General features: G+C 39.5%; 1 protein-coding gene across 1 annotated transcript in view; it reads right to left on the minus strand.

Moving 5' to 3' along the window:
* The window catches only part of LOC140728284 (collagen alpha-3(VI) chain-like), a 188,464-nt gene extending 166,046 nt beyond the window's left edge, over positions 1-22,418 (minus strand). Inside the window, exon 1 of the mRNA XM_073046784.1 lies at positions 22,196-22,418. The gene's annotated coding sequence lies outside the window, so the exon portion shown is untranslated. The remainder of the gene's footprint in view (positions 1-22,195) is intronic.
* Positions 22,419-23,161: the final 743 nt, after the last annotated feature.

The raw sequence follows: 23,161 nt of genomic DNA on the forward strand, positions 1-23,161 counted from the left end.
AACCTCCTTAAGTAATTTGGAATGCTCTTTCCTATTTTGTTGCTATTTTTAAAATATAAATCAGAGTCATTCATGACTAGAATTTGGGACTACTTCACTGCTTTAGAACTGCCTTCAAAAACAATAACCTATTCTTTTAATTTTTGGATATCCCACGAGTATTTTTCCCCACCAATTCCAACGTGCCTGTAATGAGAAGCGTAAGAAATATAGAACAACTGAAGCTTGGCCCAAAATTCCTCAGAAATTGAACATTGCCCATCTTCAACATAATGCTTCAGATAACATCCTGAATTTCCACATTTAAAGGATACTTTGACTGAGAACTGCATCATAGGCTCCTGCAGGTCCAAAATACAATCCTTGTCATTAGTGATCATTAAACTTTCCTACGTTCCCTTTTTACCTTAATGGGCAACTGCATTAGCAAGCGATGTACTGAGCCAATCCAGCTAAAGAGGCTTCGAGTTCAGTGTCTCAGTTAGGCCACTACATTTGACCTCAGTTGATGTATGCCACAATGAGGAATTTTAATCTGGTTGTGAGGAGACTCCTGCTCAGAAATGCATAAACTTGTGAACATTAGAAGAAAACAAAAGTTGTTGCAGAAATTATGTCATCAACAGCCCATTTTCACAGAATGACAATGTACTGGAATGTCTTTATTATGCATGGAGTTAAACTCCAACAGCAATCCAGGGAGAAAGAAAGCTGGAAAAATAAATACAATTGCCTTTCAAATTCAAATCTGAAAGGTATTTGATTCAAACCATATTTAAAACCCACTGTGAGTTATGGAAACTATTCAACAAAAACGATATTTAATGCTAGGAGCTCATTTACAGTGATGCCACGTAGACACAATGGAACTTAACCTGCCAATTTCGAAATGTGTGACAACCTTTGCCAATGCAGTACAGCAAAATGATAATGACTCATATGGAGGAATGGCAGGGTTCTAACATGATATCCAGGAGACCATGAGATTCCACTATTCCTTAATAACACCAGTGGCAGAGAACCTGCCCATTGTGATCCAGTCTTTTCTCAATTTTTCAGTTTTCTCAATCCTTAATTACTAAGGATATCTTGAAGTTTAAACATCTACAAACTTTTTATTTTCATGATGAGATTTCTAATTTATTGCAGGGAAGATGCAATTCATTTTATGTTTAGACACTCTACCCTGACTTCTCGAAGATAATTCAAGTGATATTAACTTAAAATGCAAATTATAAAATTCAATGATAAGGTGCAATAAATTACAGTCAGGCTATAAAAGTGTTGGAGTCAATGTAAACCACAATTTCATCAGTGACCCACCAGCATAATAAAAGCAGAGTTTCTATAAATTTGAGTGACCGTCCTGATTCTAATGGACATTCCTTCTGTTTTCATATTAATATCACAATTATTTTGCATTGGATTTAAGTGGATAAAAATCAGCATTTCATATACAAGCATACCATCAGGACTGATGAAGGGTCTCGGCCCGAAACGTTGACTGCTCATCTCAACGGATGCTGCCCGACCTGCTGAGGTCCTCCAGCTTGTTTGTACATGTTGACAGTAATTACTTATGCTTCTCGGTGACCTTGTAATGTTTTTCTTATTTATTGGTTTAGCATAGATTGCTGTGTGTGGCCTAAGTCTGTTTACTTCAAATGCAACTGCACTCAAATCTAGAATCCCAGTAATATTTCTTCTCTTTCGAGAACTAAATTGATCTAAATTACATTCTGAGTTCCATTAGCCAAACACTTAAGAACATTTAGCTGCTAAATTTAGCTCATAATCATTCCTAAAATACTGATGAATTATGAATATATAATTATTATTAAAATACTAACTAGTCCTGAAGAAGAGCTGAAACTCAACTGCATATTCTTCTCCACAGCCTGATCTGCTGAGTTCTTCCAATAATTTGTATGTGTTGCTCTAGATTACCAGTGGCTGCAGAAGCTCTTGTGTCACTAAAATACCAGTTTCTTTTCTTTCAGGACTTGACAGTTAAGAGTTTCATTATCTGATAAAGAAATAGTCAGGATAATTATTAATGATCATAATCAGTTATTTGTAAATTGACAGGGCATCAAGGGAACATTGAACTATACGCCTACCAATGAAAACTCATCCATACTAATTTCATTTCCTTATGTTTGTTCCATCTCCAGAGGTGATATAAGTGCTCAGGTAGACTCTCCTTAAAGTTGTAAAATTGTAAACTCTGTTTAACTGAGTTAGAGTCATGTGGCACAGAATCAATCCCTTCAGCCAGCCATTACAACTACTTGTGTTACCATTTACCCATATTAGTGCCATAGCCTCATTGCCCTGGCAATTTAAATACTTGCCCAGATGCTTTGTAAATGCAATTAGGTAGTTGTAAGAGCTGCATATCACAGCCATCCTTAGCAATGCACCTTAAAAACCTATTCATTAAAAATTGCATTAGCCAAGCAAAGAAAATTCAGCACAACATGGCTGAGTCCTAACTTCCCGTTTCCATGCAGAGTTAAACCAATTATTTCTAGTCGGGCTTTCTGTGTTAATGTTCCAACTTCATTTCTTCCTAACCTAACAATTGGCGGAGGGACATTTTTCATCTCATTTCATCTTAGCCCATGAGCCTGCCACAAAGCTAGAGAAAGCAAGCTTAATATTGCATCATCTAGTAGGAGTCAGTTCATGGAAACTTGAACTAAAAATAAAATATAATAATCTTTAAGGCTGTGGAAATCACTCTAAACCAACCTTAGAAACATAATTGAATTTTAAAATCACCAATATCCATTAGTCACATTGTTAATCCCTCAACTGTAAGATGATCTTCTGATTTTGATTGCTTATACAGTATCCTGCAACTTTACCTGACTAAAAGTGTGTACAACAGATGAAAGATATGGACAACATTTGCAATTCCATTGAAGTTCTGCTCACAAATACCACCAACCAACCAGTTTAATTTCTTCCAAATGTTCTTTGCTATCCAAAAATGCTAAACTCACAATTAAATCTTTCTGAGTGGCATACATTAATAGAAGCAAGTAGCAGACTTCCTCTAAATCTAAATAATAACGACATTCATTCCATTGCTTTTTTTGTCTATATCTCACAGCTCCTTTCCCAGAAGTTTGGGATATGTTCCATTTGAGTTTTTTTTTTGCCTTTTAAGGATACTGTACATGCATTACTGCACCCACTATGAGTCTTTTGCTCAAGAAATAAAATCAAAAATAAGCAAAGGCAATTAAGTAGTTGACAAGTTTCTCCCTCACTTAAGAAGACACTAATAATTAAATCTACTCATCAACAAAGCAAATTACTAGAAGTAAATATAATCCCATATCTGACTCCATTTTGTTCCCTGTCTGCTTTTGTATCCTGCATCATATTCAATTTTAGAAAGGGGCTTGCCTGATAATTTCCCCTAATTTCCCATTCTTCTCATTTTCTTCTATTTTAATGCTATTTATTTCAGCCTCATCTGAGCTTACTGGATAAGAGATCTGAGATATACATTAGATCTCTCCAATTCCATGGTGAGGGAGTGTTAGACAATCTATTGTCCTGTGGCACTTATTACAACTCCTACCTTTGTTGTGGACTGTTGAGTATTTAATATTTTACTAACATTGTAAATATATTGTTTGATTAAGGAATTACATAATGCATTACAGGTTATATGTAAAAGTATGTAAATGGCATATGGCATTACGCCAGCATGTCATACTGTATGTTCACGCCCCATTAATAGTAAAAGCAAAGTAGATTTACTTACTCCATATTTTTCTTTCAATTAATTTCTAGAGTTACAAAACATAAAGATGGCAATGAGGAATTTTAAACAAATCTGAGATGACTACCTACTTGTTGAAGCACAGCAAAAGGGATAGTGAATACCTTGGAATAATACTCATAAATCTTTTAAAAAGAAATAACTGGCTACATCAGAAAGACAGACACCTTCAATTGCACAAGAGATAACTGGTTATTTTATACTGAGTGAATTCAACAATATTTTAAAGCAACTGGGATAGCTGATGAGTGCATTGGATGAAAAAGGCATACAACTTGTTTAGATGTTGAACTGTTCCAATCAAACCAGCTGAAATGAGCTTTGCTGATATCATGAAAGTAATGCAGGAACATTTAGAATCGAAACCAGTGGTGATTGCAGAACACTTTATGTTTCAGAAGCAGAATCAAAACATGGGGAAGCACATTTCAGCATATGTGGCTGAATTGAAGAAATTGAGCATTGTCAGCTCAGTGATAGGTTTAATGATGCATTGGGAGATCATTTAGTCGGTGAAATCTTACAAGAAAGCATTCAAAAATGGCTCCTAAATGAAATACAACTCACAATTAAAAGAGTAGTTGAAATCACTGAATCAATAGAAAGCTCCGACCAAAGCACAATTGAGTTGCAGTCAGGAATGAGAGAAAGTGTGAACGAAAATGTGGAGTCAAGATGGTGGTCTGTCTGACCGAACAAATTGACCTACTGCTGTGGCAAAGGCTCACACACACCAGACCATTGCAGGATTAAAGGTGAAACTTGCAGAAAATGCAACAAAGTAGGATACATAGAAAGAGCATGTCTGGTAGATAAAAATAAATGGATTGCACAGGGAATCAAAAAATATAAAAGTTCAAGAAGATTACTAATCTGCATGTTGTTGATGAAAAATCTGATAATGAGAGTGACACAGGACTGAGTAGACTTGAGATTTACGATGTCAAAGCTAACAATAGACAAGCAACATGGCTTCCATCAGAAGTGAATGACAAATTAATCAAAATGGAATTGGACCCTGGCTCAGCTGTTTCAGTCATTCCATAAGGTAAGTTTGAATGGCATTTCAAAGATACTGAAGATATCCAACTGAGAACTTATACTTGAGAAAAGATAACTCCTGTGGGAATGACATTTGTAACAGTGAAATACAACAATCAACAAGCCACATTGAGCTTGTACGAGGTAAAAACAGGAGGGCCTGCAATAAGGGGCCGTGACCTGCTGAGACAACTACAACTAGACTGGAGACCCATCTACCATTTGCATGCCAAATCTCCTGTCAATTGAAAGAAAATTAAGAAAGGTACAGATGATGCCATAGCAGTGTTCAAGGGTGACATCAGAAAACTCAAAGAATTCAAGGGTAAAATAGTGTTGAATGAAAGTGCCACATCCAAGTTTTACAAAGCCCATCTATAGTTCCTTATACCACCCATGATAAAGTAGCTAGTGAGCTAGATCACATGGAGTATGAAGAAATTCTTTCCAAGATTGAGTGGAGCCCAAGGGTAACTCTAGTGGTCCCAGTAGCCAAGAAGGATGGGTCTGTCTGGATCTGTGGTGATCTTAAGATCACTATCAACCCAGTGATGAAAGGAGATCAATACCCTCTGCCCAGGACAGAGGATATCTTTGCAAACCTCTCTGGAGGAAAGCACTTCAGCAAAGTGGACTTAGCTGAGACCTACCCACAGATGAAGAAAAATGAAGAGTCCAAAGTGTTTCTAATCATAAACTCTCACAAAGGGCTTTATCACTATAATAGGCATCGGCACCTGCACTCTGGCAGAAAGCTATGGAGCAGGTGCTGTAAGGTTGCCCAGGCACTCAGTGTTACCTTGATGACATCAATATTATCAGTAAGGATGACAAGGAACATCACCAAAATCTCCAGGCAAAGTTAAAAAGGTTAGAGGATTACGGGCTCAGAGCACAGTGCAACAAGTGTGCATTCTTTAAACCAAGTAGCACTTACATTCGTAACACCATTGACAAATAAGGATTAAACAAGTGTGCTGAGAAAATTCAAGCAGTGGTGGATGCTCAAATGCCAAAGGATGTGTAACAATTGAGGTCTTTTTAGGATTTGTCAATTACTATAACAGGCTCCTGCCAAATCTGGCTACTGCGCTTCACCCCTTGAACAAATGGAAGAGGCCATGTTCTTGCTCATACCTTCCACTATTGTAGTTAAGATTTTAATTATTTGTTATAATCTGAACCAAGTTTCCCACCTTTTATCAATTATAAATGGGATTGTTGCAAGTGTGCCTCTGGTGTAGTCTCCCTTTTAATGGCCTACTTCAGTGCAGTTGCAGGAAATGACCCACAGTTCTCTAAAGTCTTTGTGTATAAAGTCACGGCCTTTAGCTAAAGGCAACAGCACCATCCACGACATGAATTGAGAGAGGGCGCTATTACACTGTGTAAATTGTTTATGTCATGTCAATATCAAAATTATTGACACTACATTTCCACTGCACTAAAAGAGAAACGTTCTAAGATCAAATTTACTTTTCAGGAAATGTATCAAATAGTCTTTGTAATAGTGAAATGTTGGTAATCCTGTCCAAGTGCCCTTTGAGCAAAAGCTCATTAGGCTAACTCCAAAATGCCAGTGGTACCAACAAAAGATAACATTGTGAGAATCCTCAGCAGAAAGAGGCTGCATGGCAGTTTTTCCAATGAAAACCATGAAATAAAAATATCCAGATGATATCGTACCAAAGTTACGAAAGGATTGTGAAAAGCACAGTAAAGTAATGTGAATGGAAGATCATGGCTGAAGTTCAGCACTTACCGTTTATAGCAGCAACTTGGGAGATTATTACATAGAGCTTTACTTAGCTTTGTGTATATAAATTAAATAAATGTGGGGGAAGGTATAAAAGGAAATAATGGGAGAGGGAAGAAATAGTACAACATTCCAAAGCTTTTGTTTCTAAAGCCCTTAATCAACATCGAATAGCGTCCGTATGCTGACCTTTTTTTGGCAAGTGTTGCAAAACACTGGGTCTATGCATGGAGATATTTAGTGAGGTTCATTTTGGTTCTTAACATGGTGTGATTAGATTTTAAATATTATTTTCACAATGGTTTGCAAAAGTGAGCACTGAAGGATAAATACAGCAATAACCTTTGGCCTTTTCAAAGTTTAAAGTAATTTTTTATTATCAGTGTACATATAAGTCAGCACATACAACCCTGAGATTCATTTTCCTGTTGGCATTCTCAGCAAATCCAGAGAACAGTAGCTATAACAGGATCAAGGAAAGATCAAGTAGAGTGCAGAAGACAACAAACTGTGCAAATGCAAATACAAATAAATAGCAATAAATAACAAAAACATGAAATAACAAAACAAAAGAGTTCTTAAAGTGAGATCAATGGTTGTGGGAACATCTCAATGCATGGGCAAGTGACTGCAGTTATCCCCTTTTGTTCAGCAGCCTGATGGCTGAGGGGAGTAGTAAATGTTCTTGAACCTGGTTGTGTGAGCCCTGAGGTTCTTGTACCTTCTACCTGATGGCAGCAGCCAACAAAAATCATGGCCTGAGTATTTTGGGGTTTTCTGCGGTTAATAATCAAGATGACAGCAGATAATTCAACATAGTCATCCACTATCTGCAGATTCGGATGCCATCAGCAAACATAAATGTTATCGATGGCTTTGGTGTTCTTTTTGATACAAGTTGGATGTTTCACTCTGCTGCCATTATCAGGAAGCTTTTTTTTCATGTAGCTAAGCAAAAAGCTTTCTCCATAACTACTATGCTTGGTTCTACTCTATCTACCTTTCAAATCTTTAGCTATTCATGGGTGAGACATGATATTTGTATGAGATTTACAGCTATGAATATCATACTTCAGATTCTGTTTGCATTATTGTAGTGGTGTAATTAATTTAGCATTAATACCACTTCAAAAATAGGACAGTAAAGAATTCCTCATATCGAGTGCCTATAAAAAGTATTCACCCCTTTGGAAGTTTTCATTTTTTATTGTTTTACAACATTGAATCACAGTGGATTCACAGTTGGCTTCTTTTGACACTCTTCAACAGAAAAAGATACTTTTGTGTGAAAGTGAAAACAGTTATTTACAAAGTGATCTAAATTAATTACAAATATAAAACACAGAATAATTGATTGCATAAGTATTCACTCCCTTCAATTCAGTATTTAGTAGATGTATCTTTTGGCAGCAAATACAGCTTTGAGTCTGTGTGGATAGGTCTCTATCAGCTTTGCACGTCTGGACACCGAAATTTTTACCATTCTTCTTTACAAAACTACTCAAGCTCTGTCAGATTGCATGGGAATCATATGTGAACAACACTTTTTAAGTCCAGCCACAAACTCTCAGTTGGATTGAGGTCTGGATTCTGAATTGGCCACTCTAAGACATTAACTTGGTTGTTTTTAAGCCATTCCTGTGTAGATTTGGCTTTATGCTTGGGGTCATTAGCTTGTTGGAAAATAAATTTTCTCCCAAGTTGCAGTTCTCTTGCAGACTGCATCAGATTTTCCTCCAGGATTTCCCCATATTTTGAAGCATTCATTTTATGCTCTACCTTCACTAGTTTTCCAGGGCATGCTACGGTGAAGCATACCGACAGCATGATGCAGCCTCCACCATGCTTCGCAGCAGAGATGGTGTGTTTTTGATAATATGCAATGTTTAGTCTGGTGGTCAAAAAGCTCACTTTTGATGTCATCAGACCATAGAATCTTCTTCCAGCTGACTTCAGAGTCTCCCACATGCCTTCTGGCAAACTCTAGCCAAGAAGTCATGTGAGTTTTTTTTTTCAAAAGTGGCTTTCTCTTTGCCACTCTCCCATAAAGCTGCAACTGGTGAAGCACCTGGGCAACAGTTGGTGTATGTGCAGTGTAGTGTTCCTGCACAGGTGTAAAAACTCTAAACTAAACACCAAGTATAAACCGGAGTCAATGAGGCGCGATCCCAGTAAGATTAACCATTTACAGTTCACTCTTCCACATTAATGTATGATGAAAACTGTTGATAAAACAATACAAAATATATACAGTATTTTTTTCCTTCTTGGCATCACATTTACATCATAAATACTTGGAAAAATAAAACTACAACAAACTATATTACATTAAAGTACAACATACAGTCAGAATCTACCTACGCCATCAACTGCTTTAAATACTTCAACACAAACTATCCGCAACTCTTTAAATAACAAAGAACATAAACTTTATCAACCATCATTACTTTTTACAGAATCAGCATTAACATTTTTACTTCAACATATCGATTATCTTATGAACTTACGGCGTTGCTTCTATGATGTTTCTAGTGTGTAGAAAGAAAACTTTTCTCACGCTGATCCTGCACACCCAAGCCCCCTCCTTCCCGTTGCTCCAAACCGGCATTTTCCCACAAGATGCAGCGAAACTGGGTGTGACGTCATCGCATGCCGCGATATATCACAGACAACAAATTTACTTTCAACAACCTTAACTTTAACTAGAAAATGATTACAAACTAATTACTAAAGCGAACATGTAATAAACTAAACAAATGCCTTAAGGGCAACGCATGCAGTCTCTCCCATCTCAGCCACTGAAGCTTGTGACTCCTCCAGAGTTGTCATAGGTCTCTTGGTGGCATTCCCTCATTAGTCCCCTTTTTGCACGGTCACTCCATTTTTGAGGATAGTCTGCTCTAGGCAGATTTACAGCCCTGCCATATTCTTTCCATTTCTTGATGATTTATTTAATTGTACTCCAAGGGATGCCCAGTGACTTGGAAATTTTCTTGTATCCATCTCTTGACGTGCTTTTCAACAATCTTTTCGTGGAGTTGCTTGGAGTGTTCATTTGACTTAATGGTGTAGGTTTTGCCAGGATACTGACTCACCAGCAGATGGACCTTCCAGATACAGGTGTATTTTTACTACAATCAATTGAAACACCTTGACTGCACACGGTGATCTCCATTTAACTAATTATGTGACTTCTAAAACCAATTGGCTGCACCAGTGATGATTTGGTGTGTCATACTAAAAGGGGGTGAATACTTATACAATCAATAATTTTGAGATTTATATTTGTAATTAATTTAGATGACTTTATGGAGATCTGTTTTCACTTTGACATGAAAGAGTCTTTTTCTGTTGATCGATGTCAAAAAAGCTAAATTAAAACCACTGTGATTCAATGTTGTAAAACAATAAAACGTGAAAAGGGAGGGGGTGAGTGAATATTTTTATAGGCACTGTAAACAGCGGTTAAAAATGTATACATTAAGGAGTAATGCTATTGGTAAAAGCAGAAATTTGTACTCTGGAGCCTCCTCACTAAAAATATTGTTGGTGTCTTCACTGTGTGGGTTAAATAGGAACTGCATAAAAAACAGTTTATGCAATGGTCCAACAGAGAACGGAACCAATCATTTTGTGGTTGGATATCATTAGGGCTCTCACTCCAATAACAACTGAACTTTTGCCACAAGATGAATGCTGAACGTCTCAGGAACCCAGCAAAACTGGCTCTTCTCAGGCAGTGCTTGACAATTTCCCTCAACAAGAACCAGGATTCAACAAGAACTGGCTCCTGTGAAGAATCTCTGGTTTTCTCTGGAAGGAAATATTGTTACTGGTTGGAAGAGCATGGCCAAGAGATCTAGCTAGTTAATTATAAGCAAAACAATTCTCAGATTGCAAACTTAAGGACACTTCAAGGAAAGGGAATCAACTATACAAGTTGATAGAGGTGTATAAAATGATGTGAGGCATTGATCGTGTGGATAGTCAGAGACTTTTTCCCAGGGCTGAAATGGCTAACATGAGAGGGCACAGTTATAAGGTGCTTGGAAGTAAGTACTGAGGAGAAGTCAGGGGTACATTTTTTATGCAGAGAGTGGTGAGTGCGTGAAATGGGCTGCCGACAACAGTGGTGGATGCAGATACAATAGGGTCTTTTAAGAGGCTCCTGGATAGGTACAAGGAGCTTAAAAAATAGGGCTATGGGTAACCCTAGTAATTCCTAGAGTAAGTACATGCTCAGCACAGCATTGTGGACTGAAGGGCCTGTATTGTGCTGTAGGGTTTCTATGTTTCTGTTTCTAAGTACTTGAAAACTAATATCCACTAGAAAACCTATGACATATAAAGCATTTGGCAAGCGGAGGTGGTGGTGCAACAGTCACTCCAGGTCTAGTCAAAGGTGAATTTGTTCATCTTGTACATCTCATTTTATTATCACAAGTTACCACTGGATACTAAAAACATCAAGCACTGCGGGACTATCCCATCAGTGAGTTTCTTGATAACAATGAAGCTGGACTTACTGCTTACCGTCAGATGGTGTGCACTGCGAGTGATAATCTTGGACGTTTTTATTGTGAATGCAATGCACTGTTGGGCATTGGTAATGAAGAATACTGGAAGTCTGGTTCACTGGTTCTTTGGCAAGACTGACAGTGGAGGCTCGGTTGTGGCAAGGACCAGGCCATCCTGCTGCAGTGTCACCTGTTGAAGCCACCCAAGGGAAGAGATGCCAAGACAGTTTGGGAGAGGATAGGGGCCTCTGTGAGTGCACCTGAATCCATCATGTATTGGGGCCCCTCCCATTGGTGCTACCTTCCGGTGTTCACTCGGCGCTGCCCTCTGGTGTTCGTTTGTGGAAAAACAAACTGGACTGGGAATACTTACCATCAAGAACAGTCATGGCAGTCAGGGACTTGGGCTATATTATCTTTTTCTTTGTGACTGTATGTTTGTTTGTGAAATCGTTGCCAGATATGTTATTTGTGCTATGTGCTATATGCTGTTGGTAATGTGTTTAGCACCTTGATCCCGGAAGAACAGTGTTTTGTTTGGCTATATTCATGTATAAGTACTTAAGACCATAAGATATAGAAGCAGTATTAGGCCACTTGGTCCTTCAAATCTGCTTTGCCATTTCATTATAGCTGATACAATTTTCCTCTCAGCTCCGAACTCCTGCGTTCTCCCCATATCCCTTCATGCCCTGACCAATCAAAAATCTATCAACGCCATCTATTCTGAGGCTGTGTCCTCTGGTCTTAGACTCTCCTTCCATAGAAAATATCCTCTCTACATCCACACTATCAGTAGGTGTCAATGAGGTCACCCCTCATTCTTCTGAATTCCAGTAAATACAGGCCCAAAGCCATCAAATACTCTTCATATGACAAGCCATTCGATCCTGGAATCATTTTTATGAACCTGTTTTGAACCCTCTCCAGTTTCAGCACATCCTTTCCTAGATAAGGAGTCCCAAAACTGCTCACAGTACTCTAAGTGAGACCTCACCAGCGCTTTATAAAGTCTCGCTTTTATATTCTAGGCCACTTGCAATGAATGCTAACTTTGCATTTGCCTTCCTTACCACAGACTCAACCTACAAATTAACCTTTAGAGAATCCTGCACAAGGACTCCCAAGTCCCTTTGCAACTCAGAATTTTGTATTTTTTTCTCCATTTAGAATATAGTCTATGCTTTTATTTCTTCAACCAAAGTTCATGACCATACATTCCTGACACTTCATTGCCCATTCTCCTAATCTAAGTTCTTCTGTCGCCTCTCTACTTCCTGAAAACTACCTGCCCCTCCACCTATCTTCATAACATCTGTTAACTTTGCAACAAAGCCATCAATTCTATCATCTAAATCATTGACATGTACTGTAAAAAGAATTGATCCTAACACAGACCTATGAAACACAACAAGTCACTGACGGCCAACAACTTTATACGCACTCTTTGCCTACTGCCAACCAGCCACTGCTTTATCCATGCTAAAATTGTTTCTGTAATGCCATGGGCTCATAGCTTGTTAAGCAGCCTCATGTGTAGCTCCTTGTCCCAGGCCTTCTGAAAATCTAAGTACACAACATCACCTATTTCTCCTTTGTCTATCATGCTTACTATTTCTTCAAAGAATTCCAACAGATTTGTCAAGCAAGATATTCCATTAAGGTAGCCATACTGATTACGGGCTATGGGTGAATGATAAGTGAACTTAATCTTGAACTTGAACTTGGAAAGAACAAAAATGATCCAACAACTTAAATGCATTCTTGAGTACAGTTGATATCATCTGCAATGGAAACATCATGGGCCCAGGCCATCAAGAGCCAAGAATGAATGCAAACTTATTAAAGACATAGAGACATTCAGGCTAAAGAGGAAGATCACTTTGTAGAATTTCTCAAGAGTAACACTATAAGGGCACAGATTTTAGTTTTTTTTTAAGAAGTAGTAACTAAGAAAATTGATGAAGGCAGGGTGGTAGATAAGATTTACATGAATTTTTAAGGCATTCAGTGAGGTTTCACATAGTAGGCTGGTCCAGAATGTTGAGGAACAAGGGATCAGAGGTTCACTAGCAAATTAGATCCAAATTTGGCTTGTAATAGGAGGCAGTGGATACTACCGCATGGGTATTTTTCTGATGGAAATCTGTAATAAGTGGTTTACTCCACATTTTGGTGCTGGAAGTCCAATAGATATAAATGACTTGGATGAGAATGTAGGTAGTCTGATCAGTAAGTTTACATCGGACATGAAGATTAGAGTCCTAGGCAGCAAAGAAGGTTTTTTGGGGATACAGCAGGTGATAGATCAGCTAGGAAGTTGGACAGAACAGTAGAAGGTGGAATTTAATTCCAACAGATGTTCAGTAGTGAATTTTGGGAACTAAAGTACTGGTAAAAACTGAGAGTAAGTGTCAGGAACCTCAGAAGCATTGCAGCACAGAGAGACCTTTTGGTGGAAGTCCATTGCTCACTGAAAGGAGCAATGGGGGTGGGGAATAGGGCCGTGAGAAAAGTATTTTGCATGCTTGCCTTGGCTGAGTCATTGCATAAAAGAGTTGGGACATCATGTAGTAGACACTAGATGGAGTTCATAAGAATTTTTTATCTATTATTCATTTACACAACATACACAAGATGGCGGCGCAACGCAGCTTGCAGCAGCCACTCCGGAGCTGATTATCTGTTATTTGTGAAGCGGGGTGACGTGCGCAATCATAATCGGATGAAAAACGGACCTGGGAGCACGGAGGAACATCTAGAAATCTCCAGGAAGACCTTCTTCGTTGCTGATGCTGCTGTGAGGTCCGGGTCTCTGCTGGGAAGAACAGGCCCCCCAGTCCTCGGGGTCGCATTGCCGATGGCCATTGGTGGGGGTGTCTTAATATGCTCAGCAGAGGATGGTGCTCGGAGAAGCTGTGCCGGAGGGGATGGTCGGAGGCTCGAAGGTTCGACAGACTCGGAGTCCGCTGCGGTCAGAGAGCTTTCAGTGTGTGCTGCGTCTGCGAGGCTGAGTCAGGCGGTGCCGTGGAAGTCCATAGCGGGGGTATTCCCCTCTGCCGCTGGCATGGGATGATGAGTCAATCGGGACCCTGAGGACTTGTGGAAACTGTGTGGTGGTTTCTTTTGAACTTATGGTCTTTTAACATCTTTGGACTATTTTTACTGTGCCCATGGTCTGTTTTTTTTTAATCAATTATGCTATTGTTTGCACTGTTGTAACTATGTGGTTTTGTGCAGGTCTTGTAGCTTTAGTTTTCGGTCTTGTTTTGTCTGGTTGGATTGGATCTCCTTTCCGGGGAACGCACTAAGACGGTAGCGTGATATTAATACTCAGCAGCCTCTCTGAACTCTGGATTGGGGATTGCCAAAGATTATGTGGATTTTCTGGTGTAGTCTGTTTTGTCATATGCTTTTGTGATATCATTCTGGAGGGACGTTGTCTCATTTTTTAACTGCATTGCATTTGTGGTTTCTAAATGACAACAAACTGCATCTGAATCTGAATTTAGAGATACATCATGGAATGGGCCCTTTCTGTCAAATGGCCCAGCAACCCACCTACTGAACCCTAGACTAATCACAGGAAAATTAACCTACTAACCAGTACAGCTTTGGACTGTGGGAGGAAACCAGTGTACTCAGATGAAACCCATGCACTCACAGGAAGAACGTGAGTTAAACGTCCTTGCAAAGGACACTGGAATTGAACTCCGAATTCCAATAACCAAAGCTGTAATAACATCACATTAACTGCTGCGGATGTTGCCTGAAATAGGGGGTTGCATTGTACTGGATTGGTTGGGTTGTTCTCACTGAACTGTGAGAAGCTGAGTGACCTTATGTACTGCAGGTTTATAAAATCATGAGGGACATAAATAGGATAGAGCTCCACTTTCTTGCACTACCCCACCCCCTACCAAGGCAGGGGAGAAATTTGAAAAAGATCTAACAGTCCCACAGAGACAGTGGTATATGAAATGAGCTGCCAAAGAAGGTTATAGATTAGATAAAATAACAACAGTTAAAAGATGTTTGAACAGGTTCTTGGAGTGGAAGAGTGCAGAAGGATATTGATTTAATGCAATTAAATAGGATGAGTGTAAAGAGTGGTCTGAAAGGGTTTTTTTTCTGTGTTGTGAAATTCTATAGTCCTATGAGTTCACTCCATAACAAAAATATCTGATCTGGTCTCACCACTTTTTCAAAAAGGCCATTTTCAAACTGATGTCAGGAGAGTGTGGTGGCCCGACCGAAATTCTAAAGATGGTGGAGAGAAACTTTAATTCCAAATTCAAAACTTTGTCTTTCACTGAGAAGAGGAGGACATGCCAGAGGGTCTCTTGAGACATAATTGTGAACTTCCGTAAGAAGGGAGACAAATCTGTTCATAGTAACCATAGGAGATTCTCTTTGCTGTTGGCCACAGAAGGTCTCCAAGGATGAGGGGCACTAACCACCGCACATTGGCTCATTTTGATCTCACATTAGCTCTTAACTCCGTGAACTGAGAGGGATTGGATTTTTTTGGTTGTCTCAGAGACACCTGCCCACTTCATCTATTGTCAAATGATACACTGAAGCATACTAGAAAGTGGGTCATACACATTAAAATCCATACAACAGAAATTCTGTACCCATCTGTCCCTGGCTTACAACAGCACCCTCTGAAGATCATAGTTCATCTGTTCAAACACATGATGTATGACGGAAAAATCCAAGGAGTCATTTCTCACTAACACTGCCCTCAGGAATTGTACTTACCTTTGCTTTCAACTTACTAGCAGTATTTGCCTATACAAGGAAAAGAGCATTTTAAGATCAAGACCTCAAACATGGCATAAAACTCTTTGCATACCATGCAACTGAGATACTTGGTTTCCTACACATTGGCAGGAGAAGGAAATCAACAGTTCTTTTCCCAGATCAACAACCCCAGCACCATAACACCAACAACACTCAATTAGCTCCAATGGTCAGGCCATATTGCTTACAAGCCCAATATGTGGCTCTTGAAATAGAAATACTGGGTTGAGTTATGATGAGATACAGAGAGGTATACAAAGAAGATTCAAAATGCTCTCAAAGTAGCCTTAAATAAGTGTAGTAATAGTCAAAATGTTCAAATGAGAAGGAGCATTCAGATTGGCAATAAGGAATTTGAGTCGTTTCATCTGAAGCCCATATGCTCCTAATCCACCCAGCTGCCCACCTCATCATTCCAGTACTGCAGTGAGATTTTCATGTATTACATTGGCCTCAGAAACCACAGGAGAGTGCAAAAGTCATCCTGAATACAATCAGAATCTCTAATAATGATAAGGTACATTCAATAGAAGCATACAAGTAGATAAGTGTAAGGAAGAGTTTTAACATGTATGTAAGAAACTCTTTTCAATACAAGGAAATCGAGAAATGTTCTAATCCCACCGATAGGATACCAATATGATTTTTAAATTTTGAAAAAGATTATATATATGAAGACAATCACAGGCAATGGAATGTAGTTTTATGAAATATATACATGGCCACAATAAAAACATTTGTTTCCAATTAAAATGATGAAAGACTACTATATGTCCTGCATAAACTTATTTACATCCCTCTGCCTGCACCCACCACTGACTCACCTCATCCTTTCACCAATAATTAATTTTGGAACACACAAGTATCACCTTCAGGTTTATATTATTAACATGAGAAAACAAAACTCCAAGTATATGGAAATATTAAAATGCAAAATCAACCATGAGCAGAAAATTAAAATGTCTGCAAAGAAGCTGAGATCATATTTCCCAGATGAATACTTGCATATTATCTTTTCTTCCCTGGTTTAAGTCCTACATTTAGTTAATGCTTAGTGGAAATCACTGACAAAGTTGCACAAACAAATGTAACTTTGAATGAATGAATCATGATGACATAAGGCAATAATTTGTAATAAATATTAGATTTGTTAACTTACAAAGGACTATCAATAAATGGGGATTTGCACACAAATCTCTTTTTCAGCACAAACACTTTTTGAAATCAGATTTTATCAATTTCAGATGAAGCTAAATTACTTGTATTAAATGAAGCACACAACTATGTAAAGGCTTGCAATAAATTGGGAGATGTACAAGGATGTCACTAACAGTTAAATATTTTGATGCAACCATTTCCATTGGGTGCAAATATAATGTAAGTAGTTTTGTCATACATCATACAATGTACAGTAGTTACTATGATGAGTCAATGAAAATTGGAAAGAAACCATGATTCACCATTCCATTGAAAAAACCTTGGATGTCTTGGATGTACCTAGGATAAATAAAAACTCAGTACCTCATAGGCAAGCCGATTTCCCATATTTTAGCACTTTATATGCTAAGAAAGATGAATAAACTTTCTGCCTCGTTTCTAATAAATTGTATAATAAAGCAGTGCAGTATTAAGAATTCAGGAGAATAGAATGGGGGTGGGTAAAACGAACACAAAATGCAAATATAAAAGCAAACTACTACGATGCTGGAAGTCTAAAATACACACAAAATGTTGGAGGTGAGCTGCTATACAGAGATAATCACTTGAGGATCAAATTAATGTGGATGAGCTATGGACAATATTCATGAAAGGTCCGTGTTTTTAATTAACATTCTTGACTAAAGGATGAACAAACTGAGGCAATGGAGGAAAGTAAGCAAGCGCGCATAGTATTGGGAATCACAGTCAGAAATATGAGACAGCTTGCAAAATCTTGGAATTTCAACTTAAGTGCTGAGGGGTGAATCTTATAATGTGTTCTAACGAGACAAAGGTAGTTCAGAAAGTATTGCCCCTAGCAGCGTAATCCACAAAAAAGGCTGTGGATGGTAGATCGGATGGGATTCCCAAGGCTGAGTGGGCCAGATCCAGGTAACATGTTAACATGTAGAATAAAATGACAGGATGGGCTTCGGGTTCCTATCAGTGCAGCCTAGACCCTTTCCACACCGACCGTTTACAGTAAAACATATTGTATCCTGCATATTTCACTCTATTTACAGGCTTGGTAGGTGCAACTTTTTTTTTGCATATCAATTGGTTCTTAAATGACTTGAAAATATTAGGAAGGGAAGTTTTCAGAATACTGGCGTATGCACCTACATGAAAATCAACTAGTATTGTTTCGATCCTTCTAAACATTCCATTTTGATTCCCCGTGTTAAAAAAAAATGTATTCTTTTTCCATCGTATCAATTATTTCGTGGCCTTTTCCTTCGTGGTCATATTTTATTGCAAATACGCCAAAATGCACACCGTCCACTTCCCTAGAGTCTCCGTATAGCCAAATCACACCCCTTTCACACTCCAACTTGCATTGCTGTCTTCATTCGATCCACCGGACTCACCAAGAGAGAGAAAACCAAGATCCCCTTGCAAATACCATCCAGCGCTAGAATTATTCATTACCTAATGCATTGGGAAATTATCACCATCCACATATTCTGCGCTTGTGGTTTTGGGGATTGCAAACATACCTCCCTATTCCAATTGAAATGTTTTTATACTGTTGTAACGTGCCCCCATTTACTTAATTGGGGGGTTGGTGGTAGAAGATTCTTCAACTGGTTCTCCATCACGAGCCATCTGCTTACACAACTTTGGGGGTTTAGTATTTTGCCCGAGGTAAACACAATACTCAAGACCTGGCCACATCGGAAGACTGCACGGCTCCCACGTGAACAGCATCGCAACGCCGTTTTCATTCACCAAGCTGAATATCTGTCTCCACTTAATGAAAATCAACTCGGCTGTAAGAGCGGCCCAATGCACTTTGCACATTCGACATTTCCACCTCTATTAGTCTGGGAATGTAATTAGTGTTTTTCTTTATCTTGTTACTTACCGTGATAGAGTCGATTGAGCTTATTTTGCACGTATTAAAAACATCACCGCTCCGAAAGCAGTAAGAACCTTAAGGGGTCCGGCGAATCGCCAGTATTTCTTGCCAAAGAATGTAAATAGGGACTGTCTCAGAGAGAACTAAGACAAACCTGTGAATTTCAGTTGGCGAACTCCTACTTAAAGACTAGGAAAAGAGAATGTTAGGGGATATTTGGAGGACGTACAGTAGAATGCGTTATCTATAAATAAGTATTAAGATATGGATTTTAGAAGAAAAGCCAAAATGCCTCAGGTGCTTTAAAACTAAAACACGAACAAAATGTTGGAAATACCCCAATCAGGTCGTGTACGTGGAAATATAGCTTATTTTCTATCCTCACGGGCGTTGGATGATCAAAGTACTCCCAGCATGTTCTGTTACTTTTGTTTGCAAGTAATTCCTCTTCAGCAATGAATCTAATTTAGCCCAGGAACAGTTCAATTAACTTCTATCCATCTGGTGGTAGTGGTGGAGGGGAGAAATACAATTGTGTATAGTTGTAAGGTATATTATATAGATATTTTATATCTCTATCCACATATACAAAGTTGGATGCCAGTGTCTTTTTCCCAGAGCGGAAATTAACCAAAATGAGTGGGTATAACTTTAAGGTGATTGAAGGAATGTAAGATTCTTTTCTATACAGAGTGGCAAGAGCATGGAGCCCACTACAGGTCAGGACAACATGGTGGAGCGAAGGGCCTGTATCGTGTTCTGCTAATCTATGTTCGAACAACAGCAGAAATGGCGGCTACTGCCAGAATAAGTAACGACTGAAGTACCAGAATCCGTTTCAGAGCCCTCTCCTTAAGAGAGTCAGTAAGTATTTTGCGATCCTACTACCAGTTCTTCCCCTTGAGAAGTTACAGTTCCCCAACATAGGACAAGATAAGATCATTAAAAATAATCGAACCATTCGTTGGCCAACACGTCTGACACCAACTTTCTACCCCCGATATCCAAGTTCCTTGCTTCTTTCTAAAAACATAAACGTGTGTGTGTGTGTGTATATACATTCTTGTAACCCTGCTTCATATTCAGTACGGAACCAGCACTAGTTCGCGCTAGTCATTCTTCACAGTACTCTGACAAGACTATTCTCCGCTAATCCTTCAATTCCCGTGGAAGCTCGATCAACGTGATTCATTAGAATAAAAAGCGGCACACCAGTTTTGCCGCCCTAAAATATATCTATTTCTTAAAACTGATAATCCAACATTTATTTCACGGGGGCGCCTATTCAACCTGGCAGAAGTACATAAACCCCGCCACCCCGCCCTTTTCATTTTCACCATTAGCTTCCACTCTCAGTGTGAAGGTCATTAACCAGGTTTGCGGGATTGATGAGATGTCCCGTCCGCCATGGATTCTCAGTGATAAAACCTCAACGACGATTCAGTACAAAGCTTCGCCTTGCACTCTGAAAAAGGTATAAGCACAAATAATTGCGGTTCATGAAACGCCGAGGAAAACAGTATATTGTGCCTTTACTATTTCCCGACCTCAGTCTGTAAGGAAATCCTGCGCAAGTTTACCGTTTTGTTCTCTGACCTGTGGACTTTTCTTTTTCTCTCCCCCACCCCCACCCCGACAAATTGAGCTCTAGTTCATGAATCGCCCATAGCACCTCTATCTGTGGCCCCCGAAGGCGGGGACTGCGTCAACGTGAGGGCTCCCGTTGCCATCTGGAATTTCACCACCGACCTAGTCACTTCCCTCAGTGGTTCCTAACTCCTACAAACCTGAAGGAGCTGCGTCAAGCAGTAGTAAATCAAGGCCACTGGACTTGCTGTGTTGTCTAGAAGACAAGGTGGGTACATTATAAACACGGATCAGAACTGAAGAAGCCTCTTGGATGAGCGGCAAAACGTCTTCTGGACACCACAGCAAATCCAATTGCCTTGATTTACTTGATATACTGCTTGCTATACAATGAGCTGGATGGCTGAGAACCTTCATGGACATACTGAAGGAGCTACCTCGTCACCACCACCCCCTTTAAAGGCTTCATTCAATCTTACACACAGTGCTTGCTTTATAAGAAAACAAAAAAAAAAACCACCCTGTTAACTCACTGGGATCCGGGTTAATCCCGAGTTGCTCTCATTCTGAATTCTGGTATCACTCTCGCATGATGCACGCGGAAAATGTCACATCGCAAAGAAAGGGGAAACAAAACTCGAGACTACGGAACAAGAAGCCAGATGGATTTGTTTGTTTTAATTGGTTGCGGGAAATTAGATGTGAAATTGCCTTTTATCATTCAGGTGACAACGAGTGCACGGCAAGGAAATAGTTGAAGTTCGAAGATTGTGTGGCTGGAATGTATCGAGATAAGAAAAAAAAACAAAACTGAGCGAATGCACCTGGAAAAAACTGGTGGGAAGTCTCATGTAAATGCAGGCGTAGAGTGCAATAGCCCAGAGCAATTTTATTCCTATGTCGAGGCTACTTAAGGGGTCTATCAGCAACGCATAATGTTCAAGTCCAAACTCGACTTTGTTCATTCCGTCTCATTCGCTCCCACCCCCCTCCTCTCCGGTACTGCGATAGACAAATTATATCTATTCTTTCTCAGCACGTCTCCCTCCTCCAGAGCCCCCTCCTCATTTATTCCCCCCGCCCCCTCTGTTTTTCGTCCTGTCTGTTCCCCGCCTTTTCCGCGGTCTGCCGGAGGGTCCCCGTCTCCTTACACCGAAGCCACCGTTTTCCAGCCTTCACGCAACGCCTAGCAATCCGATAGAATTAAACCAGGTTAATTCAAACCAACAGGCGGGAGTAAGTAATGCTTTCGTGGGCCGTTGAACAACAAAAATGCATGGCTTTATAACACGAATTAAATCAGGTGGTAATTTTGTATAAAATAATCCTAGTGACAGTAGAATACAGCAGACAGCTCAACCTCGCAGAGAAAACTCCCAACGCGAAGTTAAAGCTAAATGGAAAATTAAACACTCACACTAAATACTTAAGGGAGATTTCTCATGGGAAAGTTAAGCAGTTCCTGAACAATTCGATCTGCACTGAAATAAAATACGAACTATTAATAAATCCATTTTTAATTTTTTTTTGCTAAACTCATACATTACGAGCGAGTTACCCTCAAATAACGCCAGGAGAAGCAAAGTAATTCAGAGCCCAAGCGATTACGGTTTGCCAAAACTGACCCCTACCTCAGCTCGTAGTGGGAGAGTCGAAGCGTTCTTCAGTTTTCACTTTCTGGGCATCTCAGTGCGAAGCCGGTTGTCACCCAGCGGTGCTTCTTGCAGCACGGATGATTTCTTTGTGTGGAGACTAAGTTTTGGTGAAAGTGGGACTGGAATCTGGGACTACCTGCAGAGCAGCTCCGACTCAGAGCTGAGTCGATGGAGGGATCGACTCAGAGCTGGGCGATCTCCAACTTTCAGCGACACGCCCGCAAATCGACCAAATTCGCAAATTGAAAGCAGACCAAAGAGTCTGAAATGTCAACCGACTGAGGTCATTGGGCGCCTCTCCAAACCTGTTTTCCCCCTAAAATCCTTAATAGTTCTTGCTTTTGGCGTTTACGGTGCCCTTGTTCTATTAACCTGACTTCTTCCAGTAAAAACATTTATCATAATATTTCAACGGTCTTCTCCTACTATAAGTTAACGCCGAATATGCGCCGCTTTGCATCGAGTTGCCCAGTGATACCCATTGTCGAATTTTATGAATGGTTCTGATTTAAAATTAGATGAAATTGCCGGACGATAAGACCAATAAAAAGAAAGAATTTACAAAAGATTACAAATTTTAAGGATGTGAGATTAAGGGAACAGTGGCGGCGAGGTACGCAGATTTGTACAGCCAGCAGAAAGTAAGGAGTAATGATGGAGGATTACCTAAAGGACTGGTGTTCCCCGGTATCAGTATTGTCAGTGTTACACTTTTGATTTATGTTAATGATTTGAACCCGGGCTTGGCCATATTTCTCACCTGAAGCAAAACAGGGAAATCCTGTAAACGGTAAGAAAGATTGCCAAAGACCTCAAAAGCAATTAGCTGGAATTTCACAATGACCAGAGACACAGCAAATGAAAATTAGCACATGTGAAATAATTTTTTAACAGTAAGATTAAGCAGAGACAACAGCCAACATTTTGGGATTGACAGTAAAA

The sequence above is a fragment of the Hemitrygon akajei genome, chromosome 5 (assembly GCF_048418815.1).
Source record: "Hemitrygon akajei chromosome 5, sHemAka1.3, whole genome shotgun sequence".
Classification (NCBI taxonomy): domain Eukaryota; kingdom Metazoa; phylum Chordata; class Chondrichthyes; order Myliobatiformes; family Dasyatidae; genus Hemitrygon; species Hemitrygon akajei.